Source organism: Hemitrygon akajei, chromosome 23 (genome assembly GCF_048418815.1).
Source record: "Hemitrygon akajei chromosome 23, sHemAka1.3, whole genome shotgun sequence".
NCBI classification, from domain to species: Eukaryota; Metazoa; Chordata; class Chondrichthyes; order Myliobatiformes; family Dasyatidae; genus Hemitrygon; species Hemitrygon akajei.
In genome coordinates, this window is record NC_133146.1 from 17138755 (window position 1) to 17161519 (window position 22765).

The 22765-nt window shown below is 46.9% G+C and overlaps 1 protein-coding gene across 6 annotated transcripts in view; it reads left to right on the top strand.

The window, feature by feature from the left end:
* The window catches only part of LOC140715200 (CREB3 regulatory factor-like), a 95117-nt gene that overhangs the window by 10984 nt on the left and 61368 nt on the right, over positions 1-22765 (top strand). For 5 of the 6 annotated variants that reach the window (XM_073027047.1, XM_073027046.1, XM_073027051.1 and 2 more), the window contains exon 2: positions 590-673. The gene's annotated coding sequence lies outside the window, so the exon portion shown is untranslated. Of the gene's footprint in view, positions 1-589; positions 674-22304; positions 22363-22765 lie in introns of those variants that run through there. The other variant, XM_073027050.1, reaches the window with a different exon arrangement.

A 22765-nucleotide genomic window follows, 5' to 3' on the forward strand; every position in this document is an offset into this window, starting at 1 on the left:
CGCCCCCCCCACCACTCTTGCCCTAGAAATAATTCAAAGCGTATGCAGCCAATTTTAATGTAATATACGTTCAGCTGTGAACTGAAAAGTAATTTTTAATTGCCTTTTAATGTTTAAAGTGTCGTCTGATGAAATACATTTTTTTTCCTTGAAGATTCTCCTTGTTATCTAAAGCCTGAAGGGGGATGTGAAACAGTTTTGCTTATAATCGAAAAGTGACTTAAAAGTCATTATTACAAAACTGGAGGGTTTTTTTCCCGGTAGAGTTTTTAATGTGGCTGTTTTAATAGCAGAGGTCGAGGGAGGCAGTCGGGGGTTGTTTCGGGATGCTGAGGTATGGCGGATGACAGGATGGACAGAGGAGTCAACCGTAGGACCCGCCAATATCGGAAATCAATCTTGGGAATTGATATGTCCTGACGCTCTCTGCAAACTGTATGTCTCGAGCTGAGACTTGCACACAAACTGAGGAAACCCGCGTCTATTTAGGGAAAAAGCAAGACTCGGTATTACTACGCTTTCAGTTTTACAGGAGCAGCTTTTTGGAGAGCGTTCGATGCATGTTAAATCTGAGCCTGTCTTTTCACAGCTCCTTCCTGTAAACTGCCGATAATCCGCGACCGGATCGGTGCTGGCGCAACTGGCGGTGTGGAGGGAAGGTACAGAGGTGATGGTGAGTAGTCGTTGGTGCCCGGAGCTGCCGTTAAGAGCTGTATGGTGGGGTTTTCATGCACACGGGTTTCTCTGCTTTGAGTTGGAGTTTCCGCTGCAGAGTGCAGGGCTATTTAAGGTAATGCTGTGGGGAAGAGGTACAGTTTGTGCTTGTCTGGCGTTGTTCTTGTTTTCAAATCCCACCAGGATCTCTATATTGGAATCCAGTTCATTGTCTCTGACATGTTGTGAAGTTGGTTGGTTTGCAGTACAGTGCTATATATTAAAGTTGCCTTAACTTTCAATAAGAATATTTTAAGATGAGTGTAGAAAGAGCAAAATATTGAGGTGGTGTTGATGGACTATTCAGAAATCTGATGGCAGAGGGGAAGAAGTAGTTCCTAAAATGTTGCAAGTGGGTCTTCAGGCTCCGGTACCTCCCCCCTGATGGCAGTAATGAGAAGAGAGCATGACTTGGGTGCTGAGGGTCCTTCATGATGGGCATCAGCTCCTCGAGGCACCCCCTTTTTGAAGATGTCCTCAGTGCTGAGGAGGCTAGTACCCATGATGGAGCTGACTCAGGTTTCATCCCTCTGCAGCCCCTCCATACCGGACGGTGATGCAGCCATTCGGAACGCCCTCCACAGTATGTCTGTGGAAATTTTCTGGAGTCATTGGTGACATACCAAATCTCATCAAGCTCCCAATGAAATAACTGCTGGTGTGCCCTCTTTGTAATTGCATCAATTAAGTCTGAGGACACCCCCCCCTCCCCGCCCCCCAGGGCTCTTGTCTCATTGTGAACTGGCTGGTAGTGGACGGTATAGAATCCCTCATTCCAGCTGCACTGGGAACTTCCCAGTTTACCGACCACTCAAACTGGTCCACTGGGGATTCCATGGCCTCAGCCCTCCACTCTAGAAAACGATGCCTTGTACACCAAGATGTTGTTTACTGACTTCAGCTCGGCACTTAGAACAATCATCCCCGAGAGGCTGGTGGGTAAGCTGTCCTCCCTGTGACTGGATCTTGGACAACAACACCCCAGTCAGTCTGAATTGGCAGCAACATCTCAAGCTCCGTCACACTGGGCACTGGTGCCCCCGGGGTTGCGTGCTCAATCCACTGCTGACTCACGACTGCACTGCCAGATTCAACTCGAACCACCTCATCGAGTCCACCGATGATACAGCAGTGGTCGGCCTCATCAGCAGCAATGATGAGTCGGCCTACAGGGGGAGCTAGAGAGGCTCGTCAGATGGTGTGGGAGCACCAACCTTGGTCTCAACGTGGACAAGACAAAAGAGATGATTGTGGACTTCAGGAAGGGGCAGGTCGGCCACTCTCCATTGCCCATCGATGGCACTGCTGTGGAGAGAGGGACGAGCACAAAGTTCCTTGTGTGCACATAACGGACTATCTAACCTGGACCTACAATACCACCTCATTAGTCAAGAAACCCCAGAAACGTGCACTTTCTGAGGAGATTGAGGTATGCAAGGCTCCCCGCCCCCATTCTAACAACGTTCTACAGGAGCACAGTGAGTGTCCTGTCTGGCTGCATCATAGTCTGGTACAAATCATTAGACCATAAGACCTTACAAAGGACAGTAAAACCCACTGCAATCTCTTTGACCTATTACCGTCTAGATGGAGGTACAGAAACATCAGGGCTAGGACTGCCAGACTGGGTAACAGCTTCTTCCCTCAGGGTGTGAGACCAGTGAATACCCTGTCACCACCAAGATCTCGTCACTAGGGCCGCGAGCTGGTTGCTGTACTGTTTATGCTGGGTTTCGCCACATACATTTTAAATTGTATTTTGTTAACTTATTTGGTATAATTTGGTTTCACGTGCTGTGTGTGATGTATGTTTTGTGGGTGCACTGTGGTCCGGAGGAACCCCGTTTCGTTTGGCTATATATACGTACAGTTGGATGACAATAAACTTGAGCTTGACCTCTGCGACCCATCAGCACCATGAGAGTTCTGAGATCACTGGGCATTCCTGGTCCTCCTTCCTGGTTTAATTGTGCAGTCGTTGGTTGTGCTTCCATTAGTTTCCGGGGCCCCAGCTCTCTCCCTGAGCCTCTCCTCCTGTTCCTCTTTTGCTGCCCCATTGCCCCTACCCCACCCCTGCCCTTATTCTCTCTGTCCTGGACACCCCTGTCTGGTGGTCTTGGCATGAGTTGTTTAAAAGTGCAATTAGCTGCTGTTGGTGGCCCTTTACCCTAGGCTGGTTGATACAGAACGTTGTCCCTTCCCTGAGCTCAGGGACACAGCTACCGGTCGGGTGGCTCCTTTGGCTTCTGTAGGCTGACCAGCTGTGTGTTAACGTCTGTGCCGCTGGGCATCACGGTAGGGTAGTGGTTAGCGTAACAATTTACAGCACCAGCGATTGCCACTCAATTCCCAGCTCTGTCTGTAAGGAGTTTGCACGTTCCCTCTGGGTGCTCTGGTGTCCTCCCACAGCCCAAAGGCCTATGGGTTAGTAAGTTGTGGGCACGCTAATTCAGCGCTGGAAGTGTGGTGACACTCGCGGACTGCCCCAGCGCATCCTAGGACTGCGTTGGTCATGGACGCGAATGGCTCATTTCACTCTGTGTTTTGATACACGTGACAATAAAGCTAGTCTGTAATATTAAACTGTGTACATTGAGACGGAGCTGTCCAACCGGGCGGCTCGTTCGTCACCAGAGGGTGGTCAGCTCTGTGTTAACGTCCATACAGATCTCCAACCAAACAGTTATTCTATTGGCTCCGCACTCTCTCGATGCGGGAGGAACTCAGTCGGTCTGGCAGCATCTATGGAAACTAATAAATAGCCAATCAGGACTCCGGCTGAAACATCAGCTGTTTATTCACTGCCACAGATGCTGCCCGACCGGCTGAGCTCTTCCATCACCTTGCTCTGGATTTCCAGCATCCGCAGAATCTCTAGTGATTATTCCTTCAGCTTGCACAGTTATCTTGTTGCTCCTTCATCTGCAGAAAGTAATTGGGAAAGGCGAGATTCATTTATTGTGTTCTTTATTGTCATTGTGTGTTTTTATTTATCCCACATCAGATCTGGAGTAACAATTAATTTGTTTTTAATCCTTGTGTACTGAGGAGTGGCAATGGACAGTCTTGAAATTGAGTTGAAGGGTACGTTGCAAGGATTATGGGATCAGCTGTCCGAGGAGTAGTTGAGGCAGGTACGTTAACCGCACTTTTAAAGTTGCCAAGAGGACTAGGGTATAAAAATAGGGCATCTGTACAGGGTGGTGGAGATACCCCACCAGCTTTGTTCGACTCGGAGGGATGCAGTTGCATCAAATGCAGTCCAGAGGAGGTCCACCAGCTGATCCTGAGTTTTCTTCGATGTAAGAGAGCTACTACGTAAAAGCAAGGGTGTGATGTTGAGGCTTTAGAAGGCTTTGGTCAGACTGCATTTGGAATATCGTGAGCATTTCTGGGCCCCATGTCTAAGGAAGGATGCGCTGGCATTGGGGAGAGTCCAGAGGAGGTTCACAAGCAAGATCCTGAGAATGAAAGGGTTAATGGTTGAGGACGGTTCTGGCCCTGTTCTCACTGGAGTTTAGAATAATGGGGGAGGGGGATCTCATTGAAACCTACCAAATATTGAAAGGCCTAGGTAGAATGGACATGGAAGGGATGTTGTCAGTAGTGACCAGAAGTCACAGCCTCAGAATATGAAGTCCCTTTAGAAAAGATGAGGAGGAATTTCTTTAGTCAACTGGTGGTGAATCAATGGAATTCATTGCCACGGACATCCATGGAGGCCAAGTCATTGGGTATATTTAAAGAGGAGGTGGATAGGTTCATCATTAGTAACAGACAGACAGACGCACTTTATTGATCCTGAGGGAAATTGGGTTTCATTACAGTCACACCAACCAAGAATAGTGTAGAGATATAGCAATATAAAACCATAAATAATTAAATAATAATAAGTAATAAGAAATTAGTCCAGGACCAGCCTATTGGCTCAGGGTGTCTGACACTCCGAGGGAGGAGTTGTAAAGTTTGATGACCACAGGCAGGAATGACTTCCTATGACGCTCAGTGTTGCATCTCGGTGGAATGAGTCTCTGGCTGAATGTACTCCTGTGCCTAACCAGTACATTATGGAGTGGATGGGAGTCATTGTCCAAGATGGCATGCAACTTGGACAGCATCCTCTTTTCAGACACGACCGTCAGAGAGTCCAGTTCCACCCCCACAACATCACTGGCCTTACGAATGAGTTTGTTGATTCTGTTGGTGTCTGCTACCCTCAGCCTGCTGCCCCAGCACACAACAGCAAACATGATAGCACTGGCCACCACAGACTCGTAGAACATCCTCAGCATCGTCTGGCAGATGTTAAAGGACCTCAGTCTCCTCAGGAAATAGAGATGGCTCTGACCCCTCTTGTAGACAGCCTCAGTGTTCTTTGATCAGTACAGTTATTGTCAATTCGTATCCCCAGGTATTTGTAATCCTCCACCATGTCCACACTGACCCCTTGGATGGAAACAGGGGTCATTCGTGCCTTAGTCCCTCCTCAGGTCCACCACCAGCTCCTTAGTCTTTTTCACATTAAGCTGCAGATGATTCTGCTTGCACCATGTGACAAAATTTCCCACCGTAGCCCTGTACTCAGCCTCATCTCCCTTGCTGATGCATCCAACTATGGCAGAGTCATCAGGAAACTTCTGAATATGGCAAGACTCTATGCAGTTGGAGGTGTAGATGGTGAAGAGAAAGGGAGACAGGACAGTCCCCTGTGGAGCCCCAGTGCTGCTGACCACTCTGTCTGACACACAGTGTTGCAAGCACACGTGCTGTGGTCTGCCCGTCAGGTAATCAATAATCCATGACACCAGGGAAGCATCCACCTGCATCACTGTCAGCTTCTCACCCAGCAGAGCAGGATGGATGGTGTTGAACGCACTGGAGAAGTCAAAAAACATGACCCTCACAGTGCTCGCCGGCTTGTCCAGGTGGGCGTAGACATGGTCCAGCAGGTAGACGATGGCATCCTCAACTCCTAGTCGGGGTGAACTGGGGGGGGGGGGGGTCTAAGTTTGGCCTAACCATAGGCCGGAGATGCTCTAGAACAAGTCTCTCCAGGATCTTCATGATGTGGGAGGTCAATGCCACCGGTCTGTAGTCATTGGAGCCACTGGGGCGCGGTGTCTTCAGTACAGGAACCCTCTGGAGACTTGGGCTCAGGTTGAAGACATGGTGAAGTACTCCACATAGCTGGGGGCACAGACTTTGAGCACCCTGGGGCTGACACCATCCGGGCCTACAGCCTTGCTTGGGTGGAGACGTTTCAGTTGTCTTCTCACGTGTTCAGCTGTGAAGCCCACTGTGGAGGTTTCAGGTAGGGGAGGGGTGTAGTCATGAGAGCAGGGTGTGGGGGGCTGTGAGGAGGGTTAGGAGGGGAGAGTGGAGTATGTGTTGGTTGGCCGACAACAGGTGAATCATGTGGGGGATGGGCAGGGGCAGAAAGGTTGAGAGGTCAAAGGTTACAGGGAGAAGGCAGAAAGATTGAGAGGTCTAAATTGGGCTGATGTTCCCTGGGGGGGGGGGGGGAGATGGGAGTTGACCTAACGGGACCTGTTTTGGAGGAGGGAATCAGTGGGGGAGATGCTGAGGTGGCATTCCCTTTATGTGAACCTCGCAGTGAGGGTGTTGTTTCAGACTGGGGAGTTGTCTATATAAGGCAGAAATGAGGAAATATTTGTTCTGTGTGAGGGTGGGGACTGTTTGGAATTCTTTTCTCCTAGAAATAGTGGTCATTGAATATGTTCAACACCGAGACTGGTAGCCTCTTGGCCTGTAAGGGAGTTGAGAGCTGAAGGGAAATTTGAGAACATTAACGTGCGGGTTCACGAGCACCATTTTACGTTTTCGAGTTCTTTTTCAAGGAGATGTTAATACTGAGTCATTATGTGCCTTCAAGGTTGGGTTAGACTTTTGTTTGACCCAATAGAGTTGGCAGCTAGTACGTTCTCCCAGGGTGGCAGTGGCCAAGGTCAGAGCGCAGGTGAGTGGAGGGAAGAGGTTATTTTTAAACATGGAGTTGAGTGCACTGCTGGGAGTGCCGGTAGGTACTGATACAACCGGAACATTTAAATGCAAACCTCTTAGGTAGACACAGATGTGAGAAAGTCTGGGCTGTGTCGAGGGAAGAGTTGGATTGATTGAGGAGTATGGTTGTGTAGGTTGGGACAACATCGTGGGCCGAAGGGCCCTTCACTGTTGCCTGGAATCGAGCGATCTGGGAGAGGTTGGGCAGGCTAGGAGCTTATTCCTTGGCAGATAGGAGACTGAGGGAGTGAAATTATAAGAGGTGTACAAACCATGGAGGGGAGGGTTGTGGGCTGAGCTGCCAGAGAAAATGGTTGAGGCGAGTGCAATAGTATTGAAGACATTTGGGTAAGTACTTGGGTCTGAAAGGTTTAAAGGGGTAGGACCAACTGCAGGCAGATGGGGCTACCCTAGGGAGGACACCTTGGCTGGTTTGTTCCTTTTGATGACTCTAGGCCTGTACTTGCTTGAGTCTAGAAGAAAGAGGAGGCTTTTCATTGAAACCTATCAGATATTGAAAGGCCTAGACAGAGTGGACATGGAGGGGGTGTTTCCTGTAGTGGAGAGGTCTAGGACCAGAAGGCAGAGCCTCAGAATAGAAGTGCTTTCCTTTTGAACAGAGATGAGGAGGAATTTCTTTAGCTGAGCGTGGTGAATCCCAGGGTAGATGGTGACGTACATGTACTTTGTAAATCTCTGGAATTCATTCCCACAGGTGGCTGAGGAGGCCAAAACATTGGATATATTTGAAGCAGAGGATAGTTTCTTGATTGATCAGAGTGTCAAAGGTTACGGGGAGTAGGCAGGAGGTTGGGGTTGAGAGGGTTAATAAATCGGCCATGATAAAATGGCGGAGCAGACTCAATGACTCCACCTGTCATTTTTCAGCCCATTTTTTCCCAGTTGGTCTAGATCCTGCTGCAAGGTTTGATGATCTTCCTCGCTGTCTACCGTGCCCCCCCGATCTCGGTATCGTCCACAAATTTGCTGATCTACTTTGCTACGTTATCAGCCAGATCTGAGGCCAGATGCTGAGTGTAGTTGTGGTGAGGTACCTCAATGTTACTTGAGTTTTTAAAAGGTGTGTTGCATCATAGTCTATAATATAGTGGATTTGTTTAAATGTAATGAACTAAAACGGCGAAAATTTTGAATCATTAACTTCATGTTTAGGTTTGAATCTCTGTCAGAAATACTTATGACCTGGCACAGCCCTTGATGTGTCTCCACTCACCTTTGTCAGCTGCCAACGGCAGCGGGTTGAGTTCTAAATCCCCTGGACCCCACTGGAAGGCCTTTGACGCACCCCTCCTGCAAGGTGTTTGACACAACTCTCTCTGCACCTCTGTCTGTCTCTGTGGAGGAAGCGGAACCTCGTTTGACCACATTAAACGCTGTATTTTGGACTAACCTGTTGTTCTGCGCTTGTTTGTCACAGTGTGTGTGTGTGTCATGTGTTTTCCTTTGCTGCCGAGCTGCCAGCTTTGTTTTGTGATCAGGATTGAGGTTGCGTGGGTGAACCTGTGCAGGCCCTGAGCTCCTGAGCTGCTCCCTTTGAATCTGTCCAGCAACCGGGGGAATCCCAGGATCATCTGCCTCTCGAGCAGTGCCTGGTTTTTCTTTGTTGGGGGATAGGGTTTGAAAACTAAATGCTTCCCTCTCCCAGTCCCTCTGCTTTGTAGCTGACTGTCCGGTTCTTGACTTTCTGTAGCAAATCCACGGGGAGTCTGGTTTAGGCTCCTCCCCCCCCCCCCCCCCCCCCCCAGGAAGCACCATGCGGCGTGCAGACAGCCCACTGCGCCGATTTTCCGTTTGCTCCTCTCGTAGTAACTGATGGGATTGACTTTTCCACGGTGTGCTGTGATTTGTGTTAGCAGAGTTGAGGAAAGGTGCCGTATAAATGATGGTGGCCGTTGTGCCCGTTGGCTGTGTGCTCTGTGAGCGGAGGTCTCTGTTAAGGATTCGTTTTATTTGTCACACGTGCATCAAAACTTTGAAAGCTGCGGTGAAATGTCAACCGTCTGAGCGTGCGCTGGGGGCAGCACTTCCGTCGCTAGCGTAGTGTACGTCTGTGGAATGTGGGATGAACCTGGAGCACCAAGTGGAAACCCACGCGGTCATGGGGAGACGCTGCAAACTCTGATCAGCGGTGACTCTCGGGCTGTTGCTGGGAGGAATCGGCAATGGTAATGCCAGTGAGTATTAAGAGTAGATTGTCACTGTCACGCTGGCTGGGGATAATTGACACCCAGGCATCATCCCGTGACACTAATGTAGCCACTGCACCACAGGATGAAGCCAATCTGCCCATCCTGTTTGACCTAGCCCATTGTTATGTGGTTCAAAGTAAATTTATGTATGTCACTGTATACGACACTGATTCATTTTCTAGCAGGCATATCAAACCATAATAGAATAATAAACATAATAGAATCGGTGGAAGACTGCACCATCTTGGGCGTTCAACCACTGTGCAAAAGACAAAAATTGTGTAAATGCAAAAAGAAATAATAATGAGCAATAAATATCGAGAACATGAGATGAAGAGTCCTTGAAAGTGTGTCCCCAGGTTGTGTGAACATTTCAGTGATGGGGCACGTGAGGTTATCACCATTGGTTGAAGGGTATTAACTATTCCTGAACCTGGTGATGTGAGTTCTGGATATCTTCCTGATGGCGGCAGTGAGAAGAGAGCATGACCTGGGTGACGAGCGTCCCTGATGATGGATGTGCTTTCTTGCAGTAATGCTTTGTGTAGATGTCCTCAGTGGTGGGGAGGGCTTTACCTGTATCATATCGTCTACTGTGTGTAGGATTTTCCATTCAATATCTTTGGCATTTCCATACCAGGCTGTGATGCAGCCAGTCTTTTTTTTTAATAGGCATCCGTTAGTCTCGTGAGACCATGGATTTGCGCCTTGGAAGGTTTCCAGGGCACAGGCCTGGGCAGGGTTGTATGGGAGACCGGCAGTTGCCCATGCTGCAAGCCTTCCCCTCTCCATGCCCAAGGGAAGGGCACTAGGACCCATACAGCTTGGCACTGGTGTTGTCGCAGAGCAATGTGTGGTTAAGTGCCTTGCTCAAGGACACAACACACTGCCTCAGCAGAGGCTCGAACCAGTGACCTTCAGATCGCTAGACCGATGCCTTATCCACTAGGCCACATGCCAACACAGCCAGTCATTATACTCTCCACTACACATCTATGCAAGTATGTCAAAGTTTTAGGTGTAATAGCAAATCTAAGTAAACTCCTGAGGAAGTAGAGGCATTTGCCAAACTTCCTTCTTAAGGAAGTTAAGATGCTAGGCTTGGGTCAAGTTCCTCTGAAATGACACAGAGGAATTTAAAGTCGCTGACCCTCTCCTCCTCTGATGAGGACCGGCTGATGGACCCCTGGTTTCCGGCTCCTGAAATCAATATTCGGTTCCTTGTCATTGCTGATATTGATTAAGTGGTTGTTGTTATGGTATTACTTAGCCAGATTTTCAGTCTCCTTCCTATATGCTGATTCGGCCTGTGACAGTGGTGTTGCCAGCAAACTTGAATTTGGCAGTGGAGCTGTGTATAAAGTGAGTAGAGCAGGGGGCTGAGCACACTAAACACACAGCGCTGATGGAGACCATGGAGGAGATGCTGTTGCCAATCCATACTGATGGGTGAGGAACTCGATCCGATTCCACAAGGAGATAATGGAGCCTAAGTTCTTGAAGCTTAATGATTAGTTTTGAGGGGATAATATTGACTATGGCTCAGCTTCCAATGAAGGGTGTCCTGATGTGTGCATCTTTGCTGTCCAGGGTTGAGTGAAGAGACAGTGAGATGGCATCTGTCGTGAGCCTGTTGCTCCGGTAGTCAAATTGGAGCAGATCCAAGTCACTTGGCAGGCAGGAGTCGACATGTTTTATCAGCAACCTCTTAAAACACTTCACAGTGGATGGAAGTGTCTCTGGATGATAGACATTGAGGCAGGTTACCACATTCTTCCTAGGCACTGGTATAATTGAAGACTGCTTGAAACAGCTGGATACACTGGACTGCCGAATCCAGAGGCTAAAGATCTTGGTGAACACTTCACCCAATAGATCAGCACAAGGTTTTAAAACTTGTCCAGCTACCCCGTCTGGGCCAGATGCTTTGCATGTGCTTAACTTTCTGAAGGCTGCTCGTTTGTCGGCCTCAGAACTGAAATCACAAGATCATCGGGGGCTGTGGGTGTTTGTAGTGGTTTCCTCCATGTTTTGGTCAAAGCGAGCATAGAAAGCTTTGAGCTCAACTGGAAGTGAAGCCCTGCTGCCTCCTCCTCTGTCGCTTGATTTAACTTTGTAAGAGGTGATGGTATTCGAGCCCTGCCACAGCTGTCAAGCACCCTTCATCGATTCAAGTTTAGTTCGGATTTGCCACTTCGCATGTGAGTTCGCTTTCTGGAGATCGTGCCTGGACCTCTTGTAACTTTCTTGATCACCAGACTTGAATGCCTCTGATCTGGCCCTCAGCAGATTGCCGATCTCGTGGTTCATCCAGGGCTTCTGGTTGGGTTAAGATGCTGAATGATTTGGTGGTAACACCCTTGTCTACAACAGTCCATGGCAACCATGGTGCATTCATTCTGATCCACAGATGATGCCTTGAACACGGCCCGGCCTACTGACTCAGCAATCCTGTAGCCGTTCCTCTGCCTCCCACGACCACCTCTTTGTCATCCTTATCTCTGGAGCTTTCCTCTTTAGCCTCAACCTGTATTCAGGTGGGAGAAGGACAGCCCAGTGATCCGAGTTACCAAAATGTAGTTTGGGCACGGAGTGGTGGGCATTCATGTAACAGTTGTCTAGTATGTTGGGACCTCTGGTGCTACAGCGCATAGGCTGATGGTAATTGAGCAATCCTATGAGTTCTGTAGTTTTTTTTCTGCCAGTGTCCTGAAAGTGTTACTGCTCCAAGGGATCCAGCAAGAATCTGTAGAACAGATACCCCAGATGTGGTGTAGTACATGTGTTGGATGCCGTTGCTGTGTTGTGCCGGTTGGTCATCTGATAATTTCATGAGATGAAAAGTATTCAAAGTATTAATACTTCATTAGTCAGGAATTAAGCTCAAGACCCAAGAGGTAGTGTTGCAACTCGTGTGTGTGTGTGTGTGTGTGTGTGTGTGTGTGTGTGTGTGTGTGTGTGTGTGTGTGTGTGTGTGTGTGTGTGTGTGTGTGTGTGTGTGTGTGTGTGTGTGTGTGTGTGTGTGTGTGTGTGTGTGTGTGTGTGTGTGTGTGTGTGTGTGTGTGTGTGTGTGTGTGTGTGTGTGTGTGTGTGTGTGTGTGTGTGTGTGTGAAATATAATATTTTTTTAAAAAAAACAGACTCCAGTTAGACCACACTTGGATTATTGTGTTCAGTTCTGGTTGCCTCATTATAGGAAGGATGTTGGAAGCTTTAGAGAGGGTGCAGAGGAGATACACCAGGGTGCTGCCTGGATTAGAGAGGGTGCAGAGGAGATACACCAGGGTGCTGCCTGGATTAGAGAGGGTGCAGAGGAGATTCACCAGGGTGCTGCCTGGATTAGAGAGGGTGCAGAGGAGATTCACCAGGATGCTGCCTGGATTGGAGAGGGTACAGAGGAGATTCACCAGGGTGCTGCCTGGATTGGAGAGGGTGCAGAAGAGATTCACCAGGGTGCTGTCTGGATTAGAGAGGGTGCAGAAAAGATTCACCAGGGTGATGCCTGGATTAGAGAGGGTGCAGAAAAGATTCACCAGGGTGTTGCCTGGATTAGAGAGGGTGCAGAGAAGATTCACCAGGGTGCTGCCTGGATTAGAGAGGGTGCAGAGGAGATTCACCAGGGTGCTGCCTGGATTAGAGAGGGTGCAGAAGAGATTCACCAGGGTGCTGCCTGGATTAGAGACGGTGCAGAAGAGATTCACCAGGGTGCTGCCTGGATTAGAGAGCAGGTCTTTTGGGAATGAGTTGAGTGAGCTTAGGGCTTTTCTCTTTGGAGCAAAGGAGGATAAGAGATGATTTGATGAGGTGAAATACATTGTTTTGCAGCCTCGATACAATGCAAGACGTAAAAGTTATAAATTGTGGAAATAAATAGTGCAGAGGAGACATAGATTGAGTGGCCAATTTTTTTAAAATAATTATATCCTCAAATGGACTGCCCAGTTTTTTTTTTGTTTTAGGTTAGTTTAGTGGGGGGGTTTCTTCTCAAGAATAGAAATATTGAGTCTTTTTTATGAATTGTTAAGAGGAGTTGTGTTTCCTTTTATCTGTTGGCTCAATACTGTACTATACATGATTTTGACAGTGTACACTCCTTTCTTTGTACTTGTATTGAAATATGTATTTGATATAACTTCTCTGATTTGTATTTAATCTCTTTTCATTTTCAATCTTTTTTTGATCTAAAAAAAAAGAATGAGTGGACAGCCAGAGGCTTCTTCCCAGGGCAGAAATGGCTAACGCAACGAGGGTGTAATTGTAAGGTTTTCAATGTGATTGGAGGAAGGTATGGAGGGTGATGACTCTTCAACTGGCGCATGAAGAAAGGGAACTAGACGGCTGCGTGGGAGGGAAGGGTTGGATTGACCTTGGGGTAGGTTAAAAGGTCAGTACAACATCGTGGGCCAAAGGGCCTGTACTGTTCTATATTCTGTTAATGGGTCTTTCCAAATACTTTTGGTATGCCAGTGTATCTGATGTCACGTGGATTATGTTGTTTCGGAAACATCTTTGGGCTGTTTAAGTGTTTTCACAGGTCTCTAGCCAGAGATGAGAAAGTTCAAAGGATGCGTTGTGAGCAGTAGAATGCTTCTTGTGTGGGAGGTTTTAAAGTACAAAGGATGAGTTATTGTGTCGGTAATTGAGTGCGATGGGTGAGTGCTGAATGAACGGTTGGCTGAAGTCCTTTGGAAGCCGTAGGTAAAATTGCAAAAAAGATTCACCGATGTGGAAGATGAAACTGCAATTGTCTAATTGCCCCTTCAGACCTATCATTTGTCCCACAGATAACAGGCGCCTGAGATCAGCTGGACGTTGTGTAGGGAGTTAATTTTGAAATTAGTAAGGTTGAAAGGGGGCCACTGACTGTAGCTGAGGTGGAGGTGGTGACTGGATTTTGTGCTGGGTTTGATGTGGCATCTCTGACCTTGCATCACATTACACAACACCATTGTCATGTTACTCTGCAAACCTGCACTCTGCTGGAGTCAGGGTTTGGGCTGGTGAATAATTTCAAAGTGGACTTCTATTTGTTGCTGTGGAGCCTGAGATCTTAAGAGTCCATTCTTTTGTTTTGTACTTGTAATTATTATTAGCATACAGTGGTAATAGACAGGAGCATTGGATGGCTCTGGGCCTGTACTTACTGGAGTTTGGGGGAGATCTCATAGAAACCTATCAAATATCGAAAGTCTTGGATAGAGTGGACATAGAGAGAATGTTTCCTATAGTGGAGGGAGTCTAGAACCAGAGGGCACTGCTTCAGAATAGAAGGACGTCCCTGTAGAACAGATGAGTAATTTCTTTAGCCCGAGGGTGATGAATCTGTGAAATTCATTGCCACTGACAAATCATTGGGTATATTTAGAGCCAAGATTAATAGTTCCTTGATTAGTCAGGAAGAAGGCTGGAGAATGACTTTGAGAAAATTAATAAATCACCCATGAAAGAATGGTGGAGCGGACACCAGACTGAACAGCCCAATTCTGCTCCTATGTCTTAACTGTCTTTCTCTGTGAGCTTCATGCGTGGGTATGCCAATAAACTAATCTGAATCTGAATCTGAGGGGCTTGCCAACAACACCCCAAAGCCTTTCCCACCATCCACAGGGCACAAGTGAAAAGGGTGATGGAACCCTGTCCACTTGCCGGGATGAATTCAGACCCAACAATGTTTGAGGAACTTGACCCCATCCAGGACAAAGCAGCCCAAACGCAGCCCTAATCACTCCCTCCACCGCTGCTGTACGGTGACTGATGGCAGGATGTACTGCCGATACCTATCCAGACAAGGTGTGTGGTGTGCTGCCCTTTATTTATAGGGAGGACACTAGCGAGGATCACTTGCTGTCACTGACAAGGCTCGTCTGGAGTGGCCCGCACAGGTGTGGTTTTGTCCTTGTGTAAAGGTGAGTTTGGTTAGGGCGATATTGGAAATGTCAGTAGCCAGATATGGAAAAGTTTACAGAAAGGTGGAGACAGCCAAGTCCATCACAAGGAAGGCCCTTTCCACTATTGATCACATTTACAAGGAAATGGCACCCGCAAGAAATGTGGCATCCATCATCGAAGACCCTCACCATCCATGCCATGTTCTCTCCTCGCTACTATCATCAGCTGGCGGTACAGGAGCCTTGGGTCCCACACCAGCAGGTTCAGGAACAGTCATTACCCTACAACCATCAGACTCCTGAACCAGCGAGGATAACTTCAGTCACCTCAACACTGAACTGATTCCACATTCTACAGACTTGCTTTCAAGGACTCTTTACAACTCATGTTCTCAGTAATTTCTGTTTTGCACAGTTTGCCATCTTTTGCACGTTAGTTGTTTGTCAGTCTTTGTTTATGCTGAGTTCTTCTTAAATTCCATTGTATTTCTTTGTATCCCTATAAATGCCTTTGCGGGAGCGAATCTCAGGGTATACGGTAACATTTCCGTACTTTGATAATGAATTATACTTTGCCATTGTTGATTGGATTGACTCAGGATGGCTGAATGAGGATTGGGTGAAAAAGGCTGACCCATCTCATTGAAGTGTAGAGAGTTCGGGGAGGGGCCGAACCCTCAGTTCCTTCAGGTAGACTTTGGGACTTTGTTGACTGAGGATCAGGCTATCGGACTGAGACGAGCAGGAATTTCTCCATCTGCTGTTTGGTCATTTATTTACTCGGGATACAGCACAATAACAGGTTTCTCAGGCTGAGTGAGCCACAATCCCCAATTTACACCCATGTGACCAATTAGCCTATCAATATTTGATAGAATTCAAGGAGAATTCCCCCTTCATTTTTCTAAACTCCAGCGGGTACAGGCCCAGAGCCATCAAACACTTGTCATACATTAGGTTAAGACTATTTCCCTTGGAGCATAGAAGATGGAGAGGAGACTTGATAGAGGTATACAAAATTCTGAGGGGTATAGATAGGGTAAATGCAGGCAGACTTTTTCTACTGAGGTTGGGTGCAGCTACATCTAGAGGTCATTGGTTGAGGGTGAAAGGTGAAAAGTTTACAAGGAACATGAAGGGAAATCTCTTCACTCAGAGAGTTGTTAGAGTGTGGAACGAGCTGCCAACGCAAGTGATGCATTAGAGTGCTCGATTTCAATGTTTATAAGAGGTTTGTAGGGGTATGGTTGGCTCAGGTCTGGGTGCAGACCATTGGAAGTACACAGTTTAAATGGTTTAGCACAGACTAGATGGGTTGAAGGGCCTGGGTCTGTGCTGTACTTTTCTATGACTCTATTAACCCTTAATTCCTGGGATTATTCTACTACAGACTCTATTCTAATGCCAGCACATCCTTAGATATGGGACCCAAAATCACTTACAATTTTTGCTCTTTCTTTTAAAACCCACTTCTGCACCTCCCCACCCCACAAATGATCAGAATATTGTCTGGTACCCATCACTGGTTGGTCAGTAATATTTCTCTGGCTGAATGCTATCTAAAAGCTGTTGTTGATGAGTCCTACAACACAGAAGGAGGTCCTTTGACCCATTGTGTCAACCCTAACCACCAGCCCCATCTAAGCTGATCCCATTTCCGTGCCTCAGTTCTGGTCTAGATGCTCTTCGTGTGTTGAGCCTCTCTGCCTCCAGTTGTACGTCCCAGATTCTAACTAATCCTTGTGGGAGGGGAGAAGATAAAAAATACTCGTACCCCATATTGACATCTTGCTCTTCAACCTGTACTAGTCCACTTTAGGTTGTGGGGAGGGAAACTTTCTTTCAGTCTACTCCGCCACCTTCTCCTTACATTTTGTAATTTTCCTTATGATCCCCATTTCCCAAATCATTGACTATACCCCTCCCCCCTCAACAGGGCCAGATCTTTTCACTAGCTAGATAATTGGAGGGGGCATAATTTTAAAGCGATTGGAGGAATGTATGGGTGGGGGGGGGAATGTCAGAGGTAGGCTTTTTCACACAGAGTGGTGGGTGCGTGGAACACCGGGCCAGAGGCAGATACATTAGGGACAGTTAAGAAACACTTAAATAGGCACATGAAGGGGTGGAGCACAGTGGCCAGGCTTGGTGGGAACCTGTTGTAGTAATTGACAAATCCTTTTTTAAAAAAAAGACTACAGCTGTGACATATCCTTTGGCCTTGTGCCATTCACTGCTTGAATTTTTTTTCAGCACGCAGTAATCCTTGTGCGTCAATAGTGTGATCACAGTAATGGATGTTTGGTTTAAAGAATTCATGCTTGTCGCTTTGTACTCTGAGCCTATAATCTTTTTAATACTGTCTTGAGATTTTGGAGATGTTCCTTGCTGATGATGGCAGTTGTCATCCAGGTAACACGGAGTCCCTGGGCAGCCTTGCAGCACCTGGGCCATTGCTTTCTGCCAGAGAGCAGGTGCAGATGCTACTCCTATTGTAGCGATAAGTCCCTTTGTGCGTGTTTACGGTGAGAAACACTGGACTTTCTCATCTCCATCTGCAGCTGGGCCTCAGCTGTCCACTTTCCCTCCAGAAAGGTTTGCAAAGGTATCCTCTATCCTGGGCAGAGGATATTGATCTACTTTCAGTACTGGGCTGATGGTGACCTTAAAATCACCACAGGTTCTGGCAGAGCCTTTCTTCTTGGCTACTGGGACCACTGGCTCCACTCAACTTAGGAAAGAATTCCTTCAGCCTCCGTGTGATCTAGTTCGCTGGCCACTTTGTCACAGAAATAGGATGGGCTTTATAAAACTTGGGAGCAGCATTTTCATTTAACAGTATTTTACTCTTGATAAGCAACACACACAGGACGTTGGAGGGACTCAGCAGGCCAGGCAGCATCTATGGAAAAGAGTACAGTCAATGTTTTGGGCCGAGACCCTTCCTCGGGAATAGAAAAAAAGAGTCCGAGTAAGAAGGTGGGGGTGGGGGGAGGAAGAACCACAGGGTGATGGGTAAAACTGGGGGGAGGGATGAAGTAAAGAGCTGGGAAGTTGATTGGTGAAGGAGGTACAGGGCTGGAGAAGGGGGACACAAAGTACACTGCAGATGCTGTGGTCAAATCAAGACGTACAAAAAAGCTGGACGAACTCAGCAGGTCCTGAAACGTCGACTGCTTCTTTCAACGGATGCTGCGCGACCAGCTGAGTTCATCCAACTTTTTTGTATGTCTGGAGAAGGAGGAGTCTGATGGGAGAGGGCAGAAGGCCATGGAAGGAAGAGAAGGGGGAGGAGCACCAGGGGGAGTTGATAGGCAGATAAGGGAGCGAGGGAAATGGTGGGGGGGGGTGGGGTATGGCATCACCGGAAGTTTGAGAAATTGACGTTCATGCCATCAGGTTGGAGGCTACCCAGACGGAATATAAAGTATTGATATATTTCCAGTGCCATCCTTGAACACTGCTTGACACCTACCTTAATTAGCTTTCAGTTGACTCTTGCAGGGAATGTGGCATGCAAATAGTGAATTGATCTGCAGTCAAGTTGTAGTTATCTCAGCCAATCACAATGCCACAATGGAGGCCCTCCTGCTTTTAACACATACAAGCCCAATGTCGCTTGTTGGTTGTTGTACTTCACTCTTGCAAATGTCATTCCCACAGGAGTCATCGTTTCTCTGGTATAAGATCTTAGTTGAATTGCCAGAAGCTTCTTCTCAGTATCTTTCAAATGTCATTCGAACTCATTTTGTGGAATGACTAAAACCAGCTGAGCCAGTGTCCAATTCCATTTTAATTAGTTTGCTGTTCACTTCTGGTGTAAACCATATTGCTTGTCTTTTATCAGTTTTCTTCTTGTAAATCTTAAGGCTGCACAGACCTGTGTCACTCATCAGATTTATCATCAACAGCATGCGGATTAGTGCTCCTTTTGAAAGTGCAACTTGACTTTTCATCTTTTTCTCTTCCTTGTGCAGTGCATATATTTTTGTCTGCCCGTCCTGCTCTTTGTCTGTGTCCTACTTTGTTGCCAGCAGCTAAGGGCACAAAATTACTTTTTCCACTTCTTTTACATCGTTTTTTTTCCAAAAGTGGTTCTGCGGCTGTCGGAGCATGCAGTCTATATTTTGGTGGTGTGGTTTTGGACCAATTGAGCGATCTGGCGCTCTGCTGCCTCTGAGGGTGGCAATGCAACCGGGAGGCCAAGAAGTCTGCAGATGGTGCACGAGCCCACGATCGACGACTCCTCACCGCTCTCGCTGACTAAAGCTCGAGGAAGATTGAAATAATTGAAGCGAAAGCGGAATGCAGCCGTCTACCAGCCTCTCGCTTGCTGCTGCCGGGGGAAGGTGTCTGCGTGTGACAGTGTCTCGCTCCCTCTTGTTCACTGGTCCCGAAGGAAGGTCCCTGCATTTGAATGATCTCTCGATGCTGCCAGAGGACAGTGCTGGAGACCTGGATCTTGGGCAAGGTTTAATCGACACAGTTGTGGATTGGACTCTGTACTTCATTCACGTTATGGATGTATTTCTGGTCACTCTTTCTTTATTTTTGTTATTTTGAATGATTTTGATTGGGGTTTTCAGATAACGAACGGCACAGTGCTACATTGAACTGGAGCTGAGCTGAAACTGGATCTCCCTGGACTCTTTTGATTACTTTTGTGGACTGGTGTTTTGTAATCTGAGATTTTTTCCTCTCCTTTTTTTGCCATTTGCGTGATTTGTTTGTTTTTTCTGAGCTTGGGGTGTCTGATTTTTCTCTGAACAGGTTCCGTGGATTTTTTGTTTTGTGGTTGTCTGTGGGAAGATGAATCTCGGGGTTGCTTACTGTATGCATGCATACTTTGATAATAATTGTACTTTAACCTGGAACTTTCACCTTTAAACCTGCGTTGATCTGGTATATGTGAGCCACTGCCACAATGGTAACACAATTTGTTCAGTCAGGAAGGTTTCTGTTGGGGCATTGCAATTTTGTTCACTTTCATTTTCATTCCTGACTGCAAGTCAATTACATCTCAGTCTGCCATTTCCATTGATACAGTGATTTCAACTGCTCTTTTAAATGCAAATTGTACTTCAGTTAGGAGTTGCTTTTGAATCTTTCTTGTAAGATTCCACAAACTTAGTGATCTCTTGGTGTATCATTAAGCCCATCACTGAACTGACAATGTTCAGACATCACCTTCAATTCAGCCACATGCCAAAATGGACTAACTTCTGATTCTGTTTATGAAACCTAAAGCGTTCTGCAGTGAACAATGGTTTTGGTTCTAAATGTCCCTGGATTAGTTTCATGATATCAGCAAGCTCATTTCATCTGGTTTGATTAGAGCAGTTGAACTTCTGAACAAACTGGTTGTCTTTAAGCCCAATGAGCTCAATAAAATTGGTACTAGTTTCTCATTTGGCTATTTAATTTGGTTCAAAATACTGTTCAATTAGCTCAATATACATGAGCCAGTTACCCATTGAGCAATCGAGCATGTCTATCTTTCTGATCTAGCCAGCCATTTCTGTTTTTTTTTAATGATTATTATCACCCTGTACTCACTGTTTATGAACCCGTGAATTTTTCTATTTTTGGCCTTTTTTTTAAAAAAAAGAACTCGATCGTGTATTCCTTTCCAAAGAACATGTGCTGCACTGCTTTATTTTAAACCAGCTTCAACAAGTTGGTAGCCGTCTCGGGTTCGTTTTAAAAATACCTTGTCGCCACTTGTGTTTTTTTTAACTCTAAAACACTAAAGTAATTCAAAGGAATGCGAGAGTCTGAAGATAACTCATGTATGTTAAAATTTACTTTAAGTGAGGTGCACACATACCGCTTGGTCGCATAATGACATATGCATTTTACATATTTATGCAGATAACCTGTAATGAATTATTTAAGCAAGAATGCTTAATATTCACGCACACACGCACAAATTGGGACTAGCAGGAGGAATCTGTGATCGACACGACCAGTTGAGACATGGGGCCTGTTTCCATGCCTTTGTTCGATCACTTCATGACCTCTCCTATTCATATTTCCAAATTTAGTTGCTCTTCCATTGGAGCCCATACATGGTGCCAGGGCCTTACACTGGAGAATTAGTACTTTTCTGTCTTTCTCCCCCCACAGTTGGATGTCCTTAAATCCTGCTTCCTAGCTGAGGTATTATTAAACTCCGCAGATGTTGGAAATCTTGGAACAGCAGTAACAAAATGAAGAAGGAAGCTGGGACAGGTTAGGCGGAAGAAGTAGGTGTGTAGGCCTCCGTTAGTCTCGATAGACCATGGATTTGCGCCTTGGAAAGTTTCCAGGATGCAAGCCTGGGCAAGGTTTTTTTTAATGGAAGACCAGCAGTTGCCCAAGCTGCAAGTCTCCCACGCCACCGATGTTGTCCAGGGGAAGGGCATTAGGACCCATACATACAGCTTGGCGCCAGTGTCATCGCAAAGCAATGTGTGGTTAAGTGCCTTGCTCGAGGACACGCATGCAGCCTCAGCCAAGGCTCGAACTAGCGACCTTCAGATCACTAGACGAACGCCTTAACCACTTGGCCATGCACCAACACTGGAAGAAGTAAAGGGCTGAAGAAGAAGGGATCTGACAGAGCACAGTGGACCATGGAAGAGGATCAGATTCCTTCTTCAGCTCTACCACCTCCATCTTATTTCATATAACCCCCATCCACCAACTTTTTCCCCCCTTACCTGGTCTCACCTCTCACATGCCAGCTCGCACTCCTTCCCCTATACCCCCTCACCACCTTACTCTGTACTCCTACCTCTCCCCCAGCCCTTCCTTTCCAGTCCTGATGAAGGTTCTCAGCCTGAAACGTCAACTGTTTATTCCCCTTCATTAGTCGCTGCCTGACCTGCCGAGTTCCTCCAGCACTGTGTGTGTGTCAGTGTGTCAGTATTTCTTTGGTTTAGAATAATCGAGGAACTTGTGTGTCCTGTACCTGTCATTGTAGACCACTAACTAGGTATGCCTGGATAAATGTACACATTGAAAATTCTTCTGGAGCTGTCATATTAGCTATTAGCATCTTGTGTCAGTCATATAGCTCAGAAACTGGCCCTTCGGCCCGACTTGTGCATGCTGACCAAGATTCCAATCCAAGTCATTCCTATTTGCCCATCTGCACCTCAACCTTTCCTATCCATATATACCAGCTGTTACCTAAATGTTACCAACGTCCCTGCCTCTGCCCCTTGCTCTGGCAGCTCGAACCATATACCCACCATCTTGTGGGCTTTCCAAGGTGCTATACAAATGCAGGAATTTTGCTGGCGCTGTGTTTTGAATCTGACCTGAACCGCGGGCATTACTTTTGATGCAGTGTACATCGATCTGGGTGATCTAGGGCACTAGGACCTTGGGGAGTGGTGAAGACGACCAGTGCATTATCACATGTGTCACTTGTTAAGTAATGCGAGCGAAGGCTTGTTTAACTCAAGGTCTCCAGTCAAGGACAGATCGTCAGGCAGCAGACACCGAGGTCTGTACCAAATGTGTACGTGTTGCTAGCTGAAGTAGGTAAGGGCACTTGGTTACACAGGCATTTGGAAATGTGCTGGCCGTTCTAACGCAGACACAGATACTGCTCCCTGGGTTTGAGGGCCGGGCCTTCTCCCGGAGTGAGGAATTTGGAAATCCTGCCCTGCAGTGAAAACTGGCAGCAAACAGACGTGGGAACAGTGCATGGGTGAGGTGCCAGCTCCAAGTGCTGCAGTGGAGGTCGAAAAGTTAAAGGAATTTATCATCAAAGTACGTTATTAGTCGCCTTGATACGCATTTTCTTGCAGGCATTTACAGGAAAATCAAGAACTGCAGTAGATCTTGTGAGAAACCATACATAAAGACTGATAAATAAAAAAATGAATAACACAGAACAAGATTTGTACAGTGCTTGGAAGCGAGTCCATGGATTGTGGAATTA